Consider the following 20,726-nt stretch of genomic DNA (forward strand, 5'->3'; position numbering starts at 1 on the left):
CGGCAGGAGGAGCTGAAGAGAGAGATTTAAATGGTGCAGAGAGATAGAGAGAAAGTGCCCCAAACAAGAACAGAAGCAGTAGTGGAGGGAGAAGTGCAAGACAGTCAATGATTTAGGAGAAGTGGACAGGACTTGGTGACTAGGAGAGGAATCAAGGAGGTGTCCATGTTTCTGGTTTGAGCAACTACGTGGGAGATTTGGGGGCAGTGGTAGCACAGAGAAGGGGATGCACAGAAGGCAGAAACCACATCTTGGGGTGGGGGTGGGAGACGGGACCAGTTTTGTGAGGATGATTTAGAAGTGTCCTTCAAACTTTGAAAAGATAACCCTGCAAACTTACGTCTTTCCTTTTCTTGGTGAACAGCCCCAGTTCCCTCTATTGTCTCCTATGTGTGTCTGTTTATGTGTTTGAACACTGTCCATATTGTCTGCATGACACTGAACACAGGATTGCAAGGATGGCGTGACTGCTAGGTGGAGGCCATTCCCTCTTTCATTCTGTGGGCTGTGCTGAGTTTGTGCTTTGTTGACAAATGCATTACATCTCGAATGAAGTAACAAGGATCAGTTTTTTCACTTTTGTTGCTCCTGCTGAGATACATCCTCCCTCCAACCCCTTCTCTGTATTGGTCACTTCTTGGACGTGACTTAAAAATCCTCCTGTCCACACTTCTCACTGCAGCCACGGCTGCATGGCCAGCTACATGCAGGCTTTGAGCAGCTTTCTGCAGGTATAATCAGACAGTACTTCCCTCAAGCCATAGTACATGCCCCTTGCCTCCTGCCCAAGACCTCTCTGATGCTCCTTTCAGAGATGCTTGTGGGAGTCCTCTGACTCACGATCAACTACGAGTGTTGGGGAGTTAATGCCAGTGGAGCCAGCCTGGATCAATGAGGGTCACAGGCTGGTGCATAAATGCTCTGCCTGGACAAGGCCCCTCAGATGATCAACTCCATGACACATCCTTGTACTGGATTTCTCTTCCTCCCCATTTCACTTTCCCTGTCCTCTCTTCCACTTTCAGCAGCCACTTCTCAAATAAACTACCTGCCTTGAGCTCTGCTGTGGGTAAACCCAGGCTAAGACACCTCAGTCTTTTCTAACACTTTGAGAGCTGGCTCTTTGGATGAAAGAACAAGGCATTACATGTATCCAGATTACATTAAATGTGAATTGCAAATGATCTGGTACCTGAACTAAGAGAGGTCAGATTGGAGGATCTGAGGGCTGATCTTGCTGTGGGTTTTATTTCCTAAATGAGGGAGAAGGGATCTGCTTCCTTTGGTCACTCAAAGAGTCTCCTGGAGGGTCTGACAATTTTCATTCAATTCTGGTAGCTTTTGGAACCTTCTGGATGCTTTCTTTTCAGGCTTGATCTGAAAAAAAAAAGAGTGAGCAACTTAAATTACACTTGTTCCTTCCCCAGTCTCTGAGCTTGAAGAAAGAATAATCTAGAGGTTTTGTTTTTCAGCAGAATTATAGAAAGGACAATGGGATGGCAGCCAGGCAGGAGACTGGGAGGAATGAGGGAAGAAGGTGCTCTCCACTGGGAAAGAAATAAAGAGAGACAGCACATCAGAGTCTGGGGAGGAGCTCTGGTCACCTGCAGTAGGAGTGGAGAGATTCCTGCTTCTCTTTGTGGCTGGGAGAGAGGAGGCAGGTGCAGTGAGGAACACTCGGCAATGCAGGTCTGGTGGGCCTGAGGAGGGAAGAGGCTAGCTAGGTATGAAGCCAAGTGGACCACAGGCTGGGCACATTTGCTCACGTCTGTAATTCCAGTACTTTTGGGGGCCAAGGTGGGCAGATTACATAAGGTCAGGAGTTCGAGACCAGCCTGACCAACATGGTGAAACCCTGTTTCTACTAAAAATACCAAAATTAGCTGGTTGTGCTGGTGTGCTCTTGTAGTCCCAGCTACTCAGAAGGCTGAGGCAGGAGAATCCCTTCAGCCTGGGAGGTGGAGGTTGCAGTGAGCTAAGATTGTGCCACTGCACTCCAGCCTGGACGACAGAGAGAGACTCCATCTCAAACAAACAAACAAACAAACAAGTGGACCAGGTGGTGGGGGCTGTGGGGCTGAGGGGCACAGGGCCATGTAACCTCCTTCCTTGTGTCCCATGACAAGGGAAGGAGAAAGCTCAGGATGTGAACCCCAGGGGGTTCACAACAAGGTATGGTCATAGATGGACATCACAAATCCTTCTTGGTCTACTAATGGATGATAACCAGGGAGAGGTAACCATGAAGATAGGGAAACAGCACTGGTTTCAGTCTCAACTCTGCCACTTATGAGTACAGGACCCATCACTTACCCTCTCTGAGCCTCAGTTTCCTCATCTGCCACATAGGAATAATAATGCTCACCTCAAGGGCCTGATGAGAGGTGTGATGGTTAATTTTACATTTCAACCTGGCTAGGCTGTGGTACCCAGATATTTGGTCAAACACTAGCCTGGATGCTGATGTAAAGGTATTTTTAAAGGTCAGATTAACACTTAAATCAGTAGGCTTTGAGGAAAGCTCCTTTATAATGTGAGTGGGCTGCATCCAATAAATTGAAGTCCTTAATAGAAAAATGACTGATCTCCCCCAAGGAAGAAGGAATTTGGCTAGCAGACTGCCTTTGAACTTGAGCCATAATATCAAGTCTTCCCTGTCTAATCTGCCAGCCCACCCTGCAGATTTTGGACTGGTGTGAGCCCATTTCTTAAAATAAATCTCCTTCTGACACACACACACACACACACACACACCCACACACACACACACCCCCACACCCTGTTGGTTCTGGCTCTGTTTCTTTAGAGAACTCTAATACAGGAGGATTAAATGATAAAAAAAATATAATATAATGACAGATGCCAGACAGAGTACAAACTGTGTGATTCCATTTGTATGAACTTCCAGAAAAGGCAAATCTAATCTATAGTGGACAAAAGTAGGTCTGTGGTAGCCCAGGGCTGAGGTTGGAGGATGGACTGAAATTGGCACAGGAGACTTTTTGGGATGACGAAATGAGATGTGGTTTTGTGGGTATAGACATTTGTTAAAACTCATCAAATTGTAATCTTCGAAATTGGCCAGGTGTCGTGACTCACACCTGTAATCCCAGCACTTTGGGAGGCCGAGGCAGGCAGATCACTTGAGGTCAGGAGTTTGAGACCAGCCTCATCAACATGACGTAACTCCATCTCTACTAAAAATACAAAAAAATTAGCCAGGCGTGGTGGCATGTGCCTGTAGTCCCAGCTACTTGGCAGGCTGAGGCACAAGAATCACTTGAACCTGGGTGGCAGAGGTTGCAGTGAGCTGAGATTGTGCCACTGCATTCCAACTTTGGCAACAAAGTGAGACTCCATCTCAAAAAAAAAAAAAAAAAAAGTGTTGGGACAACTAGATACCCCCATTTGAAAGAATGAAGTTGGATTTCTATCTTACATTTTACATAAAAAAATTAACTCAAAGTGAATCATACCTAAATGTAAGAGCTAAAACTGTAAAGCTCTTATTAGAAAATATAGGAGTAAAATATAGGCTTTGCCTACTCCAGTATCTTAGGTATGAAACCAAGAACACAAAAGACAAAAAAATAGATAAATTGGATTTTATGGAAACTAAAAGCTTCAAAGAATGTCATCAAGAAAGTGAAAGGACAACTGACAAAATGGGGAAAAATATCTGCAAATCATGTACCTGACAAAGGACTTGTACCTAGAATATATAAAGAACCATTAAACTTAATAATGATAAAACAAATAACCCAATTTTAAAATGAGCAAAGTATCTCAATAGACATTTCTCCAAAGAAGATATATAAATGGCCAATAAGCACATGGCAAGATGTTCAACATCATCCATCAGCCATTAGGGAAACGCAAATCAAAACCACAACGAAATATCACTTCACGTCTATTAGGGTGATAATAATTAAAAAGACTGATAATAACAAGTGTTGGTGAGGATGTGGAGAAATTGGAACTCTCACACATTTTTGGTGGGAATGGAAAATGATACAGCTGCTTTGGAAAACTGTCTGACAGTTCCTCAAAAGGTCCCATATGCACGTGACCCAGCAATTCTACTCCTAGGTATTGTAACCAAGATAAAAGAAAATGTATGTTCATACAAAAACTTGCACATGTATGTTCCTAGTAGCATTGTTTATGGTAGTAAAAACATGGAAACAACTCAAAGAATGGCTAATAAAATGTGCTATATTCATACAATGGACTATTGTCTAGCAGTAAAAAGGAATGAAGTACTGATATGAGCTAGAACACCAATGAACTTTGAAAGCGTTATGTTAAGTGAAAGAAGCCAGACACAAAAAATCATATTGCCCATAATTAGCAAATCTTATAGGGCTAGAAAGTAGATTAGTGGCTGACTAGGGCTGGGGATGGGGTGATGGTTGGAAGACATATGGAGAGACTGCTAATAGATTTGAATTTTTGGTAGGGAGGGATAATGAAATAGATTGGGTGATAGTTGCACAACTATGTCAGTATACTAAAAACCACAGAGTTATACATGTTATGTGGGTGAATTGTACGGTATATAAATTGTATCTCAATAAAGCTATTAAAAATGGGTGCATTTGGTGTACAAATTATGTCTCCATGAAGTTGAACAAAGATTTTGTGTGTGTGTGTGTTTGTGTGTGCACGTGCACATGCTCATATAGATGTATATAGCAGGCACTGTTGCTATTCTCATTTTTAATGGAAGAAATTGAGACCCTGAGGCACAGAGAGGTCAAGTGACTTGCCCTAAGGGAGGGAGTCAGGGCCCCACATCTGTTGCTGGGTTCAGGGGAGACTCAGGAGTCACTCGGCTGGCCAGGAAAGGTATAAAGAAAGCAGCTGTCTGGGTGCTTCTAGGAGCTCCACGAGCCACAGAGTTTCTATATGAACCGGTGCCCGCAGGGATGCAGGACTTGTGAGCAGGGGGCTGTGTGTTTATGCAATGTATCGAGGCCATGCCAGGTGCCAGGACCCAGTTAGAAATTTTTCATTAATTACCTTGTTGAGTACTGTGTTCACAGCCACCCCAAAAGGGGGGTGCCAGCCCTTCTCCATATCACAGAAAAGGCAACCAAGCAACTGGGTGACTCATTCAGTAGCTTTCCTGCCAGCCCTTCCTGCCCATGGCAGGAGCTGGGGCCTAGATAGTCCTGGTGTCCAGGGGCCTCCAATCCCCCTGGGCCTCTGTCTGGGTTGGGCCACTCTTGTCAGATCCCATGGGCCCTTTTCCAGGCCCTGGGGTGGCAGTCCACCCTCACCCCCAGATTTGCTGCAGAGAGGCCATGCCCCTGGAGTCTCCAGGGCACCAAGGAGTTGAGGTGCTTCTCTTAGTAAGATGACCTGTGTCTTAGACTGAGGCGGTGGTCGTCCCACAGGCCAGGGACCCAGATCTGTTGCTCAGACCTAGCTTGAGTCCTGGCTCCATTCTGAGATGCTGTGTGGTCACTGGTCATCGCTGTCCCCCTCCCAGCCTTGTGTTCCTGTTTATAAAACAAGGAGGTTGGGCCTCATGAACCTGTGACACTCTGTGGTCCCAGAGGTTGTTCAGCCTGGGGGAAGGGGCTTAGGGAGGGGAGGTCAGTGTCTGCAGCCCGTCAGGAGGGCAAAGTCTGGGCACAGGCTGTGCTCTGTGTCATTCCGCCTCAGCTGGCCTTGTTAGCCCCCTGGCCTTGTTGACAGTGCAGTGTTAGCTTTACAAGCTTGAGTTTCCCTTCACTGAGCCCCTTTGGGAGCAGCCTGTGAAGCCATCGGGTAGAGCTGGGGCCGGTCGAAGGGGTGGCTCATGTTGGCTCTCTTTCAGCCCAGGGAAGACTAGCCCAGCAGAACCCTCCTGCTATGAGAGCTATTTTTAAAGAGCTTCTTTCTCCCTGAGGGTCTCCCAGTTTTCTGATGTCAGCTGTTTCCTCCCGCTGTCTGGACAAAGCGAGGGGGATTTCAGAGACTTAAGCAGGGATGTGGCTGTGTGACCCTTCATTAATGTCGTCAGCACAGCATGGGGCTCGGAGGCCACACTGGGATTTGTTCCTATGTTTAATTCATGTTCCAGGGGCTTTAGTTCAATAATACATTTATTTCAAGAATGAGAGGCAAGACAGGGCCACAGAGGGATGGTAAGGGATCCAGGCAGGGGAGAAAGGGAGACAGAAAGACTTTCTGAGAGTTCTTTAAACTCTGAGGCACCTAGACAAAAGAGATTTAGAGGAAAGAGACAGAATGACTGAGTGGGATAGGGTTGTACCGGTCAGTAGAGGCTGAGGCAGATACAGACCTGAATGTGAATCTTGACTTTCCCTTTGACCAGTTATGTGACCTTGGATAAGCTATGGGTAAAGCTCCATGATGCAAATAGTACAAATAACTAAATCACGGGTTTTTCTGTGTGTGTGTGTGGAAACTAAAATTTAAGGTATATAGTTGCTAGAATAGTGCCTGGATTATAGTCAGCACTTAATAAATGTTCCTTCTAGACTCTTTTTACCATTATTTCTCTAGGCAGACTGCTTGCCATTTGTGGGCAGGGACCGAGTCTTATTCATCTCTGGGTCTTGCCACCTGCCCAGAGACTGGGGTATATTCCAGGGGCTTTATAAATGTCAATGATGGAAGGAGCTCAATGGTGGGCGAGTCCTTCCAGGAGTACCAGCCTGTGGATGCACCAGGCAGCCACCTAGGGGTGCAAAGCTGGCAGGGGAAGTCCTGGTTGGTGGAAGGACCCTTGTGGTTACTCCCATATCCCTTTCCTATCTGTGGCCCGGGCTTCTGTTGGTCCCCAGAGGTGCACTAAAGACCTCCGTCCCTTCATTTGGCTCCCTGATCTGACAGTCTGGTTGCCATGGAAACCAATGGTTTCATAGGACAAAGCACAGGGAGACTGAGAGATGGACAGAAACTTGCAAACACATTATGTAGCATAAAAAACGGTGTGGGAGGCTGTGAGGTGCAATAAAGGTTTCACTGCCACTTGCTTAGGAAAAAAAACCACCATAAAACCTCTATAAGCCCCAGCTGAAAAAGGGTTTTGTTACCATGTTTATATATTTTCTTTTATTCTTTTCTTCCTGTCTTGTTGATGGCTTTTTTTTTTTTTTTTCTTGGCGACAGATCGTAGCAAATCACAGCCCAGGAGTGCTGTTGAATACATTGTTAACCCTGTGGTCCTGCTGTCTTGTTCAAAGGTCCTGACATTCAAACCTCCTTCTGCTTAGAGTCCCTGAAACTTTCTGGGCACCCCTAATTTCACATGTCTAACCTGCTCTGTTTTTGCTTCCCAGTGTCAGGCCCAGAAAGGGCCAGAGGGAAACAGGGGACACCGTCTTCTCTACATCTCCAACAACTATAGCCTTCATGCTGACAACAGCCTCCTCTTAGGTTGACTTGGTTTCTTATGTGAAAATCCTAGCGTGTAGGGAAACTCTCTCTAACCATGTTTCTTCTCTACTCTCACATCACAATAACAGTCATCAGCACAGAAGACTTCTGTGACCAAATGCGTGAAGGTTTTTCCCCAGGTGCCAAGCAGCAGACACTAGCTGGGTATGCTCTAATCCAGTTCTGACCTGCAGATAGTGTCAGATCGTGTGAACTTCGGAACTTCTGACTGACCTGTTTCACGTTGGGGTTCCCATGATGGCCTCTTTGGGTTCAATTCATTTGCTGGAGCGGCTCACAGAACTTAGGGAAGCGCTTATGCTCACTGGTTTATTATAAAGGATATTGCAAAGGATACAGGTGAAGAGATGTGTAGGGTGAGGTATGGGGGAAGGAGGGCAGAACTTCTATGCCCTCCCTGGGCACCCCACCCTCCAGGAACCTCCAGGGGTCAGCTATCCTGAAACTCCCCAAACCCTGTCCTCTTGGGTTTTTATGAAGGCTTCATGATGTCAGCATTCCTTCCCCGAGTGTATAGGATGGGACCCTCTCTGGAGAGAGTCTTCAGACCCACCATCGGAAAGGTGTGGGAAGATTAGAGTCCTGCCTTGGGGCAGGCAAATGGAGGGCAGGAGAGACATTCTGTTTTCTGAGGCCTAACATACCCAACATGATAACAAAAGACCATCACAAGGGATATGGGAGTTACGAACCAGGAACTATGAACAAAAATCAATAGATAACAGAACACCATACCTGGGATGGTGGGGGAACTTCCACTTCTAGCCGAGAGAGTAAGAGAGTCCAGAATTACGCTCAGGCTAAAAACATCAAAAAGCCACAATAAAATATATGAAACAACTTTGTTTCATATATTTCAAAACGTGGTTCCCAGGCAATGCAGGACTGTGAGCCCGAGAAGGGAAAAAATGAGGTAAGCCCTGTGACACTTGGCAAAAAGGGGAAATCTAACAGAGCCCAGCAGTTTCATTGACTTGAGGAGGTGGAGGCTGGAATTTGTGGAAGCTGAGGGCAGCTGGAACTTGTAGGACATAACAGAGAGGAGAGAGATGTGGGTGCGTGTGTGTGTGTGTGTGTGTGTGTGTGTGTGTGTGTGTGAGAGAGAGAGAGAGAGAGAGAAAGAGAGAGAGAGAGAGAGATTGAGAGCAAGAACTAGAGCCAGTTTTCTGCAGAGGGAGACTCTCAAATATTTGGCTGAATACTGGTTTAGGAATGCGTGGGGTGAAACTTCATGAGGCTGGGATAAGTACCTAAGTACTACTGGAAACCAGTAGGCTGAGCAATTCCCAGAGCTCAGAGAGGTCTAGGAATGGTTTATGTTCCCTCTATCCAGATTGGCTAGACCTCAAAATATATGAGGCATCAGAAAGAGTCCTTCAGAGTCCTTAGTAATAGAGCTAAGAGCTTCAGACTAAATGCTGCTTTGGATTTGCCCTAACAAAGCTTAAATAGCAACATTCAGAGAGTCAAATTGATCTCAAATGACTTAACTGCACGCCAATACATTCTTTAAAGGAATACAACAAAATTCAGCAACTAGAACATAAAATTGACTGTGTTCAACATCCAATATGATCCATAGCCTGAGAGAAAAATCAATCCATTGAAACAAGACCCCCAAAAGACAGACATAATGAAACTAGTAGATGATGGTGTTAAAACAGTTATCACAAATATGCTTCATATGTTCAAGGAGGTAGAGAAAAACACAGTTATGATAAGGAGATAAATGAAAACGTCAAAAAGACTGAAATCTAATTTTCAAAAATGTGTATAATTTGAAAAATATGTTGGGGATATTAAAAGGAGATTACTGACTGCAGAAGAAAAGATTAGTGAACTTGAAGACAAGCCAATACAAACCATCAAAAATATAGCACAGGTTTTTAAAGGACAGCGAGAGAAAAAGAGAGAGAGTGAGAGAGAGAGGGAGGATGAATAAATTAGTGACCGATGGGACAATATCAAGTGGTCTAGCAAGATAGTAGATTTAAATCCAAACATATTGGCAATTGCATTAAATGTAAATGAGCTAAATACCCCAATTAGGTGAACAGATGATCATTTTGACTAAAAAAATCAAGACTTAGTTGTATGCTGTCTACAAAAATCTCACTTTGAACATAAACAGTCAGATTAAAAGTAAAATAATGAAAAAAGATATACTATGCAAATACTTATCAAAAAAACTGGGGCAAATATATTAATATTAGACAAAATAGGCTTCAGAACAAGGAACATTAACAGATCAATTCATTAAGATGACATAATGATCCTGTATATGTATGTAATAAGAAAGCCTCAAAATATATGAAGCAAAAACTTGTAGAATTGAAAGAGGAAAAAATAAAATCTTCACTTACACTTGGAAATTTCAATACTTGTCTCTCAGTAATTGATAGAACAAGTAAATAGTAAGGATATAGAAGACGTGAATCACACTTATTAACCAACTTGAATTAATTGACATTCCTAGAATACTCTACCCAACAACGGCAGAATACACATTTCTTTCAAGTGAAATTCACCAAAACTGACTTTATTTTGAGCCATAAAACAAGCCTCAATAAAATTAAGAGTATTTAGATTGTACAAAGTACTACAACAGATTTAAATTAGAAATCAATAACAGAAAGATATAAGAAAAAATCCTCAAATGTTTAGGAATTTATAAAGCATACTTCTAAATACTTCACGGATCAAAGAATAAATCAGAAGCAAAGGTTAAACATATTTAAAATTGAAAGAAAATGAAAACATTATGGCAATAATTGTGGAATCTGGCTAAAGCAGTGCTTAGAGTAAAATTTATAGTAATGAATGCTTCTATTACAAAACAAGGAAGGTCTTAAACTAAAGATATAAGCTTCCAATTGAAAAAATAGAAAAAGAAGAGCAAACTAAGCCCAAGTAGGTAGATGCTACAAAGTAATGAAGATATGAGCAGAAATCAATGAGATTGAAGAAGACAACAGAGAAAATCATTGAGGCTGGATGATCAATAAAATTAACAAACTTTTAGCTAGCCAGACCAAGAAAAAAATGTACCAATATTAGGAATTTTTTAAAAGGTATTACTATAGGTCGTATAAACATTAGAAAGATAATAAAGGATATTATGAATAATATTCGACAACCTAGATGAAATGGACAAATTCCTTGAAAGGCATAAACTACCAAAGTTCACTCAAGAACAAGTAAATAACTGGAATATCCTAAATCTATTAGAGAAACTGAATTTGTGGTTAAAGACTTTCTCACAAAGAAATCCAGGCTTAGATGCCTTCATTGGTAAATTGTACCATACATTTAAGGAAGAGATAATATCAGTTTTATACAAACTCTCCCAGAAAATTAAGTAAGAGAGAAGCCTTGCCAGTCATTTTATGAAGCCAACATTATCCTGATGCCAAAATCAGATGAAGATGTTACAAAAAATGAAAAGTACAAACTAATATGTCTCATGAAATTAGATGCAAAAATATGTAATATGTAATTCTATCATACTGTGGCCAGAAATACATTAAAAAGATAATATATCATTAAGAAACCCCAACGATCTCCAAAAATTGCATATTGCATGATTCCATTTATATAACATTCTTGAAATAAAAAAATCATATAATTGGAAAATAGCTTATTGGTTGCCAGGGATTAAGGAGAGAGTGAGAATGGGAGGGATATAGATATGGCTATAAATGGACAACATGAGGGATCTCCATGGTGATAAAAATGTTGTGTATCTTGAATGTATCAATGCTAATATCCTGGTTGTGACATTGTACTATAGATGTTATCACTGGGAGAAACTAGGTAGAGGGTACATAGGGTCTCCTGTATTATGTCTTACAACTGCATGTACATCTATAATTATCACAAAATAAAAAATTTAATTTAAAAAAAAGTTTTGAAAAAAATAATGATGACACCTAATGTTGGAAAGATGCAGAACGAGAGTACGCATTCATTCCTGGTGGGTATAAAAAATGGTACAGCCACTTTAGAATAGGGTGGCAGTATTTTTCATAAAGTTAAATAGATACTTACCATATGATCCAGCTATCTCACTCCTAGGTGTTTACCAGAGAAAAATGAAAACATATATTCTTAAAAACACTTGTATGCAAATGTTAACAGCATTTGCATATTGTCCCTAAACTGGGAACAATCCAGATATCCATCAATAGTTGTTAATTAATAAATAAATTGTGATATATCCATAAAATGAGATACTACCCAGCAATAAAAAGGAATGAATTATTGATACACACAACATAAACAGATCTCAAAAGCATTATGCTAAATGAAATAAGCCATCACAAAAGGGTATAGACTGTGTGATTCCATTTATATGATATTCAGAAAAAGGCAAAACTGTTGAGCTAGATCAGCGATTGCCATGGTTGAAGTGGGGATAGGGAATAACCTGCAGAGGAGTAAAAGGTGACACTGGAGGTGATAGAAATGTTCTATATCTCCACTGTGGTGCTAATAGTTATGTGACTCTCTACATTTGTGAAAATTCATTGAATTGGACACAACATTGATGAATTTCATTATTTTCTCACTATATCTCAACAAAACTGATTTTGAAAAATCCCATAATGATGACTCTGGCAGAGATCTTGGAAGTTATATAGTCTGACACCCTGATTTTGGAGGAGGTGAAAGTAGCCAGGGATATGAATAGGGCAGGAAGAGTGTCAGGGACGCCGGCATGTAGGGAGGACAACAAGGGGGTCTGTGTAGCTGTGGCACTGGGGGGTGAGATGTGAAGGGGACTGGGAGACCAGGTAGGTCCCATGGGGAGGAGAGAGAGGTCCAAGACACTGGATGCTGTAAGCACTTCAGGCACCTTCGTGTAGACTAGAAAAAGTCATCTCCTCTGAGTTGACCAGCTGGAAAAGAGGTCCCCTGTGTGTGAGCCAATCAGTAAAAGGTGCCAGAATGCACAGCTTGGGGAGCAGATTTTGCCCCCATTCATAACCTCTCTGCCAAATGTCCCCCTGCAGTGCACAGCTATGAGGCATGCCTGCCTTAACCCCAGGTGGCATTATCTGGGCAAGCATCATTCATTGGTGAAAGCGCGTTTCCATTGCCCTCCATCTACATATACCCAGCTGCTATCCATCCCCTGAGGTGTGGGTTAGTTGAGCCCCTGGGTTGCTCTTCAGCTGTTCCCATCGCAAGTGGTCTTTCCTAGTGCACATGAAGGTAAGGTTACAGTATTTCTGGCAAATATACAGCATTGTATGAACTCTACAGAGCCCTCCCCTGCAAGTGTCTCTTATAGGGTCCTCCAGCACAGCACTTAGCTACAATCCATCCCTCTGTGTACACAGCAACATTCCTAGACATGTACCCTAGCCCCCTTCCCCCACATGTTCACCAGAGCATTCATCCTATTACATACACCCACCTCCCCATGGACATACATAGGCTCTAGTTTTCCCTACAAATTCCCTTCATGGCAGACATTGTCTTTTGAAAAGCCAGTGTGTACAATCAATTAGTTTCCCATTTCAATCAGAGGCTATTTATTCTTTTGAAAAAGGAAACAGCGCCTTGGCTTGCACTTGAACAAATGTTCTAGGAGTCCCTTTCTCTCCCCTTTTCTCATATCCGCCCACAGACGTCAGCTTCTGTTCCTGGGGCTTAATCTTGGGGCTGTGGGAGGCCCCAGGAGCCCTCGCTCTCACCCTGATCCTGAATTCAAGATCCCGGGGCTTGGGAGGGATGGAAGCCCAGCCCCTGGAATTCCCACACTGCATGAGCTGCAGTGAAGAGATAAAGCACAGGACTGCAAGCTTCTGGGCAGATGCTCTTTGGAACCATGTAAACCGATTTTCCAGAATTTCTCCAGTTGGGCGTTCTAATGACTCACAACAGGCAAGCCAGCCTCACCACAGTCCCAGGCATCAAACAGCCCCTTACCCCTCTCTGTGTGTTAGCTGCCTGGAGAGAAGGTGGCCTTCTTAATGACAGGTGGGCCAGGTCTCTGAGTACTAAAAACCAGATCAAGGATGAATTGCCTTCTGGAGTTGTCATATGCCTGCCCAATGGGGCTGTCCTGTGGGAATCCATTTATTAATTCAACACAGATTTACTAAGTGCCTACTGTGTGTCAGGAGCATTCAAGATGCTGTGTAGACAGCAGTGAGTAGAACAGGCAAAAATCCCTGCATGCATGGAGCTTCCATTGCAGTGGGAGAAAACAATTCATAAGCAAATCTGCATCTGTCAGTTGGCAATAACAGCTATGGAAAAAATAGATCAGAATAAGGGGGATTATTCTTGCTGTTAATAGGACAATCCAACATGGTCTCACTCAGGAACTGACATTTGAGCAGGGCCTGAATTTATTAAGGGAGTGGACCAAGCCAGTATCTAAGGGAACAGTATTCTGACAGAGGGAACAGCAATTGCAAAGACCCTGAAATCACAGCACGCCTCAAATGTTTGAGGAGTAGCAAGGCCAGTGTGGCTGGAATGAAGTGAGTAAAGGGAATGTAATAGTAATTATGCCCTGTCTAATACACCATCAGTTCCTCTGGGTGTGCCTCTAAAATACACCTAGAATCTGTCCATTTCACTCTACCTGTGGTGCTATCAACTGAATTCAAGTCACCATCCTTTCTGACCTGAACCAGTCTCTTCTCCACTCTTACCTCTTCCCTCCCATTCATCCTCCACACAACAGCCAGAGTGATCTTAACTATGGTAAATTGGATTATTATTCCTAATCTTTTATTTCCTCCCTGTAATAATTATATGCCCTTTGCAATATGAATTTTCAGTGCCTCCCATTAATGTAGACAGTGTATTCTCTAGTCTTGTTGATCAGGGACTTGGCCATGTGTCTTGCTTTGGTCAAGGGCATGTTAATGGACTCAATGCAAACAGTGGCATTAAATGAACTCGTGTGGTTTAGCTTGGTCTTTTACATATCTATCATATTCCATGGGGAGAGCATGCCTTGGTAAACACTGGTTCCAGGATGAGAAACATATGGAGAAGATTTAAGATCAACTATTAGTGTGATTCATAGCCACCCCAGCTGGCCTGCAACTGGCGAGACAGAAAATTAACTGCTATTGGGAGCCACTGAGATTTGGGAGTTGTTTGTTAGGGAGCATTATCACAGCAATAGCTGACTAATACACTTGCTATGGTATTTAAAATAAAATCTCTATACTGTGGACTATAAGACCCTACCTATCTGGCTCTACCCTGCTGATCTCTCCTTTGATCTCAACTCGTGCCACTGTCTCCTTCTTACACATGATGTTTCAGCCACTGCAGTATTCTGTTTTGCTCTTGACACACTATTGGACACTACTCCCTCCTCATGCAATTGTACATGCTATTCTCTCTGCCTAGGGATCTCTTTCGCATGATTTCTATGTGGTTAACTCTTGCCTTACAAGTCTCTGCTTAAATATTACCACTTTAGAGGAAGCAGACAATTCAAAGTGGTTCCCACTCATTCTGTCTATTTTCTTCATGGAACTTAATGCTTGCTGAAATTACTTATCAAGCATTATATTGGCTGGTTTATTGCCTCTCTTCCTCCTCTAAAATGTAAAATCCCTGGAAACAGTGACACCAAATGTTATATTCAACTTTCATCCGCAGTGACTAATATAATGTCCAACAAAGGTTAGTTCTTTGAAAAGGTTATTGAAATTGATAAACCCCTAGCAACACTGAATAACGGTAAGAAAGAAGGCACAAATTAGCACTATCTAAAATGAAAAAGAGACAGGACTACGCATCTCGCAGACTTAAAAATAAACAATAAGAGGATATGATGAGCAATTTTATGTCAATAAATGTAAAAGCTTCAAAGAAATGAACAATTCCATAAAAATATAACTTAACAAAATGGGCACAAGAAGAAATAGAAATTCTGAATAGTAGCATATCTATTAAAAATTGAATCCATAATTTTAAATCTGTTCATCAAGAAAACTACAGGCCCAGATGGCTTCACTGGTAAATTCTTCCAAACATTTAAGAAAGAAGTGACACCAGTCTTTCATAAACTCTTTCAGGGAATAGAAAAAAAGAGAGTACTTCTCAGCTTGTGTTATGATGCCAGCATAACTTTGATACCCAAACCCAAAAGAACATGGAAAATTGAATCCAGCGATACATAAAATGGATAATATATCACAACCATGTGGGTTTATTCCAGGAATGTATCTTTAAAATGATCATGTAGTTTTCTTCTTTTCCTATTAATGTTACACATTATAAAGAGCAAATGTTAAACCAAACTTGCATTCCTAGAATCAACCTGAACTTAGAGAAAGGTCAATTCTACACAGCCCACAGGTTCTCTTATCACATCTCTGACCCCAAGTCCTACCACTCCCCACTGGTTCACTCTACTCGAGCCACAAGGCCTCCTGCTGGTCTGCAAACACCCCAGGTGAGATCCTGCCTCAGAGCCATCGCACTTGCTGTTCCTCTGCCTGGATCACCTTTCTCCCAGACAACTACATATTTAGCAACTTCACTTCCTTTTCTCAAAAGCCATCTTCTCAATGCAGCTTTCCTGCTTACTCTGCCTAAAATTCCTATCCCTCTCCCACCCCTGACACTTTCTAGCCCCTTTTACTCATTCATTTTTTTATCCTTAGCATTTACTACCATCTAATATACTATACATTTTATGTATTTTTTTGCTTATTGCATGTCTTCTCTAATGACAGCAAAAGAAACATGAGGGCAGGGGTTTTTGTCTGTTTTTGCCCTTTTCGCCCTCAGTAGCTCCAGCATCTGGAACAGTGCCTGGCACTGATACTAAATATTAGCAGAATGAATGAATGTCTCAATGTCCTTCATAGGAGGAAATATATTCAGCAAACACTAAGAACTTACTATATTCCTAGGGGTGCTGGAAATGCACAAATGAGTCAAGCTCCATCTCTGCCCTGCAGGGGAAGGGGAAGGAGGTGAGGGGGAGACTCAGATACAGAAACAATTCAACTCAGTTGGTCAGAGTTAGCCGATTTTCATTATTCGAGGTAGTTATATTCTATAAGGTCACTGCAGACACTGAATTAGCCAATATTGAACCATTGCTCCCAGTGAAAATACAAGGTTAGGTTCCTGCAGCCCTTTGGTCATAGCATTTTCATTAGCCAATCAATACATAACCTTGTTTTATGTGTGTTTCTGTTTAAAGACAATGTACTTGACATATATCGTTGATTTACTAACACTGAACTCACAGCCAACAGCACTATATTATACTTCATGTCTGAATGAAACTTACCCAACACATGTTATTTTTCTCCATAGGGTGCCTCTTCTTATGCTTAGGGATACTAGTCGGCACTTCACTGTGTTTGGGGGTCATTTTAAGCAGCAAAATCAACAAAATGCACAAAAATGTGAAAAACCATGGCACTAACTGGACCATGGAAGGATATTTGTTTGCAGTATGAGGCAGAAGCAAGAAGATAGAGTGCCTTGTGGAACCTCAGCTGATAAAGTGTGCATGGAATAACTCAAATTTTTTACACATTTTTGTGAATGATTTGAGTATTGATTTAGGGTATTGATTTGAGTATTGATTTGAGTATTGATTTAAGTTTTAGTGAGTAGATGAATTCACAAACATGGAATCTGCTAATACAGGTTGAGTATCCCTAATCCAAACATCTGAAATCCAAAATGCTCCAAAATTGGAAACTTCTTGAGTGCCAACATGATGCTTGAAGGAAATGCTGATTGGAGCATTTCTGATTTCAGATTTTTGGATTTGGGATGCTCAAACAGTAAATATAATGCAAATACTCCCAAGTCTTAAAAAATCTGAAATCCAAGACACATCTAGTCCCAAGCATTTTGGATAGGGAACATTCAACCTACTGTAATGAGGATCGACTCTACTTAATGGGGCATCTGCAATTTGCTGGCCACGATCCCAGAGCAGCATAGAAGTTGAAAGAGAGATGCGATAGACAGGGTGGAGTGGGGCTGTGGCTGGAAACCTCATCTCTAAAGGAGGCAAGGTCAGACCTCAGGCTTAGAGGAAGACCTGGCTTTCCCAAAGCTCCTTTCTGAGATAATGTCCCCTCCACCATCCCTGCCACCTGCTTTTGACAAACACATTTGCAATCTGCTAACTGTGCCTGGTTTGAATGACTTGAGTTGTCAGGTCTGATTTTGTTCTCTGAAAGTCAATTTTTATTTTTAATTCTTCCAGTTGCTCCACAGAGCTGACAGCTTCCCACAGTGTGTGAGATGCGCCACAGCCAGGGGAGATCTCGGGAAAAAGAGGCCCTCTTCAGGAGCGAAGCTGCTCATGCGGATTTCCTGACAGCCTGGACTAATTGTCTTATCTTCCGCTCTTTACACTAAGAGTATTTACACAGGAATGACACAGAGGCTTTTACCTCTGCAAGCCAATTCCAGGGTTGAAAGCCCACCTGAAATTCCCATCCCCCATCAATGATGCCATGATGGTTTCCAGAGCAACCACGGGGGATGGCATGGTATGGGGAAGGGAACTGGGGAGATTAGGAGGACAGGAGCCCTTCTCAGATTGAGCCCTTCCCCAGCTCCCCCTTCATCGGGAACCAGGTGGGAGGGAGGCAGAGAGGCAGGGAGGGTGTGTGTCTCGATGTTCTGGGCAACAGCCCCACTTTTTCTCCCCTTTTCTCAGTATCGGGATTGGATGTTTTTGTGATGCAGTCTGCACAATGGCCGGGCACTTATAACACTCAGAGAACATGGGTGGTTTCTGCATTATTTATTCTTTTCTTTTTTATCTCCAATGTCCCATGCCATTCAAGTATTTGTGCTTCCAGTCTTTTCCGTATGCTAGGCACTGGGGACTCAGAGGAGAAGAGATCAGATGTGGCTTCTGCTCCCGCTGAGTTTACAGTTGGAAGAGGAGATGAAAGGAATACCCTGACATGTGTCATCCTACCTTCACTCAAGACAAGGGCAAGGGAAGAGAAACTAGGGAGCAGAAGGAGGATATCATAAGAGAACCTAATTTAGTCTGGGGATTTTAAGAAAACTTCCTGGTGGAGCTGACATTTACATTGAGACTGGAAATATGAGCAGGAACTGGCCAGATGGCATGCGAGATGGGGAGGTGATGGTTCCAGGCTGAAAGGACTGTGCAAAGGCCCAGTGGCAGGAAGGCAAACCTGGGGAGATCTCAAAGATTGTCTTGACCTACCATCTTCCCTACTTCCTAGATGAAAAATCTGAGGGCAGTGACTTGTTCAAGGTCACATAGAGAATGAGGAACAGGACTGAGATTGATCCTGGGGGCCATTCCCTGTCTTCTAGCTCTTTCTCTGGTTCCATCAGGCCTACCAATTCCAAGCTTCTCCCAATTTCTTTCTTGGATCACAAGTGATATATCTGACTTCTCTTCCACAACCCTCAGCACTGAAGACACTGACTTGGATGTGGCTCACTGGGGAATGTTCTTCAGTGGGGAGGCAAGAGAGTAGAAGCCTTATGTTTGAATGGGTGCTGCCACAGCCAGGCACATCCCCCAGGCTGTTGGTGGTGTGGGAAGCAGAGCAGGATATGAGTGAGTCACCTCCTTACCAGTGTCTGAGCCAATACCTCCTTGTCCATGGCTCTGCTGTGGCCCTGGTGTGGCCCAGGTTCTCCAATGTCCATTTCCTTCAGAGAGGCCAGTGAAACCTCCCAGTTGGAGGCTTTGCCCGAGCAGCCCTGATAGACTTGGGGATCCCAGAGTCTGCAGGGAGCCCTGGCAAACAACAGACCCACCTTGGAGTCATGGAGCCTCTCCAAAGGTTCTGCTGGATCTTAGGCATCTTCTGGTCCTCCCTTCCTGTTCTATTGATGAGGAACTTGAGTCCAGAGAAGGGAAGGGATGTTATTGAAGTCCACACAGGGACTCAGAGGCAGAGCTGGTTTCCTGCACCTTACTCCAGGGCTCTCAGCAGCTTTGAAGCAGAGGATTATGGGAGGCCTTGAAGACTCCATTATGCATGGTGCTGACAGCAACGTCATCTTCCTTCAACAACTGCAGTACCAGGCAGGCTAGCAGCCGTTCGGTCAGATTCTGATCTGCACTGGAAGTACATAAGATACCACTGAAAATAAGAGTTAGAACCTAGGGGATAGGCCTGTGGGCAGCATCCTCACCCTTTCTCCATGGATGCAAATCTTACCCAGGCACAAGATGGCATGGGGTCACAGCTGTGGGTCCCCCCTGGGTAAATCACTTAGCCTTAGTTTTCTCAAATCTAAAATGGGGATAGTGATCCCTATTTCATGGTATGACTCTGAAATGAAATGAAATGTGAGCTTCCTTCTCTCCTCGACCACCATTTTGTCTATAGCTAGCAATGCCTTTCTCTTTCTCTTTCTCTTCCTTTCCCTCTGCCTCTCTCTCTCCTCGTGATGGTTAATTTTATGTGTCAACTTGACTGGACCACGAGGTGCCCAGGCATTTGGTCAGACATTATTCTGGGTATGTGTGCGAGGGTGGTTCAGGAGGAGATTAACATTTGAATGGGCAGACTGAATAGAGAAGATTGTCCTCCCCAATGCGAATGGGACTCATCCAATCAATTGAAGACCTGAATAGAACAAAAGGGCTGAGTAAGAGGGAACTCTTGCTGCCTGATGGCCTTGAACGGGGACATCTGTCTTTTCCTGCCTTTGGACTTGAACGGAAACATCAGCTCTTCTTTAGTCTTGAGCCTACTGGCTTTGAACTACACCATCGGATTTCTTAGGTCTTCAGCTTGCTGACTGTAGTGAATCTTGGGACTTCTCAGCCTCTATAATTGTGTGAGCCGGTTCCTTATAATGAAATTTCCTCTCTCTCTCCAAATGTGTGTATATGTGTGTTGGCTCTTGGTTCAGTTTCTCTGGAGAACCCTGACTAATACCTACCCCACCCCCAGTTCATCATTTGGAGGCTTTGGGCCTCCAGGTCTGATATCTGCAAGCAGTCTATTCCCAGCTATTCTTCTCAGAACCCCTGGCCCTACCCAGTCCTTTCTGGCCTCAACTTCTGCCTTGGCAGGAGATGGCATGGGGTCACATCCCATCCACAAAGGAAGAAAGGTCTTGATGAAGCAGAACTAGCCCAGAATTCTGAATTCAAACCCTTGAAGTCCTCATCTGCTAATGGGGCTAAAGGCCACTCCTTGTCCACCTCACAGGATTTAATGAGGATGAAAATGGGATCCTGAATTTGCTCCCTCTCCACTCCCTTCTAGGCTATAAGGTGTGTGCCTTCAGGGCCTGCATCTTGGCTACCTTTTCATTCCCATCCCAAGCTCCTGGTACAGGACCTT

General features: G+C 43.3%; 2 long non-coding RNA genes across 6 annotated transcripts in view; one reads left to right on the plus strand and one right to left on the minus strand.

Moving 5' to 3' along the window:
- The window catches only part of LOC107127273 (uncharacterized), a 149,221-nt gene that overhangs the window by 40,444 nt on the left and 88,051 nt on the right, over window positions 1–20,726 (plus strand). The window lies entirely within an intron of this gene.
- Window positions 1–20,726, minus strand: part of LOC102125637 (uncharacterized) — a 164,458-nt gene that overhangs the window by 13,248 nt on the left and 130,484 nt on the right. Inside the window, exon 4 of one of the 2 annotated variants that reach the window (XR_010580807.2) lies at window positions 1,193–1,377. This is a non-coding gene — a long non-coding RNA (uncharacterized lncRNA). Of the gene's footprint in view, window positions 1–1,192; window positions 1,378–18,163; window positions 19,491–20,726 lie in introns of those variants that run through there. The other variant, XR_006692323.3, reaches the window with a different exon arrangement.

This window comes from Macaca fascicularis, chromosome 14 (assembly GCF_037993035.2).
Source record: "Macaca fascicularis isolate 582-1 chromosome 14, T2T-MFA8v1.1".
In the NCBI taxonomy this organism is placed as follows: Eukaryota; Metazoa; Chordata; class Mammalia; order Primates; family Cercopithecidae; genus Macaca; species Macaca fascicularis.